We start from the raw sequence: 2,500 nt of genomic DNA, 5'->3' as shown, positions 1-2,500 counted from the left end.
TTCAGTTTGATTTGAAATGTCTTTATTATATATTTTAGTGCCAATATGCCAAGGTTATATTCCATAACATGTTAGTATTAGAATATAGATTCTTCATATATGTATAGATATTCGAAAATTTTTTCTATTTAAACTAACGTATGGAAAACCAGGCATAAAATCACAATATTACCAGTTTAATATGGCTTAAATTCGAGTTTCATATAGTTATGATTCGATTTATATGCTTCAATATCATTGGTTAGTTAACTTTTGATATTTTCATATTATTTCACATGCCTTCACCGTGAGTGTTTTTTGCCATGCACACCTCACATTGTCAAAAATGTATGGGAAAAATTCATTTCAATACATTTCAGTTTGATTTGAAATGTCTTTATTATATATTTTAATGGCAATATGCCAAGGTTATATTCCATAAAATGTTAGTATAGAATATAGATTCTTCATATATGTATATATATTCGAGAATTTTTTTCTATTTAAACTAACGTATGGAAAACCAGGCATAAAATCACAATATTACCAGTTTAATATGGCTCAAATTCGAGTTTCATATAGTTATGATTCGATTTATATGCTTCAATATCATTGGTTAGTTAACTTTTGATATTTTCATATTATATCACATGCCTTCACCGTGAGTGTTTTTTGCCATGCACACCTCACATTGTCAAAAATGTATGGGAAAAATTCATTTCAATACATTTCAGTTTGATTTGAAATGTCTTTATTATATATTTTAGTGCCAATATGCCAAGGTTATATTCCATAACTCTTTATTTAAACTAACGTATGGAAAACCAGGCATAAAATCACAATATTACCAGTTTAATATGGCTTAAATTCGAGTTTCATATAGTTATGATTCGATTTATATGCTTCAATATCATTGGTTAGTTAACTTTTGATATTTTCATATTATATTTCACATGCCTTCACCGTGAGTGTTTTTTGCCATGCACACCTCACATTGTCAAAAATGTATGGGAAAAATTCATTTCAATACATTTCAGTTTGATTTGAAATGTCTTTATTATATATTTTAATGGCAATATGCCAAGGTTATATTCCATAACTCTTTATTTAAACTAACGTATGGAAAACCAGGCACAAAATCACAATATTACCAGTTTAATATGGCTTAAATTCGAGTTTCATATAGTTATGATTCGATTTATATGCTTCAATATCATTGGTTAGTTAACTTTTGATATTTTCATATTATATCACATGCCTTCACCGTGAGTGTTTTTTGCCATGCACACCTCACATTGTCAAAAATGTATGGGAAAAATTCATTTCAATACATTTCAGTTTGATTTGAAATGTCTTTATTATATATTTTAATGGCAATATGCCAAGGTTATATTCCATAAAATGTTAGTATAGAATATAGATTCTTCATATATGTATATATATTCGAGAATTTTTTTCTATTTAAACTAACGTATGGAAAACCAGGCATAAAATCACAATATTACCAGTTTAATATGGCTCAAATTCGAGTTTCATATAGTTATGATTCGATTTATATGCTTCAATATCATTGGTTAGTTAACTTTTGATATTTTCATATTATATCACATGCCTTCACCGTGAGTGTTTTTTGCCATGCACACCTCACATTGTCAAAAATGTATGGGAAAAATTCATTTCAATACATTTCAGTTTGATTTGAAATGTCTTTATTATATATTTTAGTGCCAATATGCCAAGGTTATATTCCATAACTCTTTATTTAAACTAACGTATGGAAAACCAGGCATAAAATCACAATATTACCAGTTTAATATGGCTTAAATTCGAGTTTCATATAGTTATGATTCGATTTATATGCTTCAATATCATTGGTTAGTTAACTTTTGATATTTTCATATTATATTTCACATGCCTTCACCGTGAGTGTTTTTTGCCATGCACACCTCACATTGTCAAAAATGTATGGGAAAAATTCATTTCAATACATTTCAGTTTGATTTGAAATGTCTTTATTATATATTTTAATGGCAATATGCCAAGGTTATATTCCATAACTCTTTATTTAAACTAACGTATGGAAAACCAGGCACAAAATCACAATATTACCAGTTTAATATGGCTTAAATTCGAGTTTCATATAGTTATGATTCGATTTATATGCTTCAATATCATTGGTTAGTTAACTTTTGATATTTTCATATTATATCACATGCCTTCACCGTGAGTGTTTTTTGCCATGCACACCTCACATTGTCAAAAATGTATGGGAAAAATTCATTTCAATACATTTCAGTTTGATTTGAAATGTCTTTATTATATATTTCAATGGCAATATGCCAAGGTTATATTCCATAAAATGTTAGTATAGAATATAGATTCTTCATATATGTATATATATTCGAGAATTTTTTTCTATTTAAACTAACGTATGGAAAACCAGGCATAAAATCACAATATTACCAGTTTAATATGGCTCAAATTCGAGTTTCATATAGTTATGATTCGATTTATATGCTTC

The sequence above is a fragment of the Anastrepha obliqua genome, unplaced genomic scaffold (assembly GCF_027943255.1).
Source record: "Anastrepha obliqua isolate idAnaObli1 unplaced genomic scaffold, idAnaObli1_1.0 ptg000097l, whole genome shotgun sequence".
Taxonomy (NCBI): Eukaryota; Metazoa; Arthropoda; class Insecta; order Diptera; family Tephritidae; genus Anastrepha; species Anastrepha obliqua.
The sequence above is the reverse complement of the archived record's forward strand: the minus strand, read 5'-3'. Positions refer to the sequence as shown.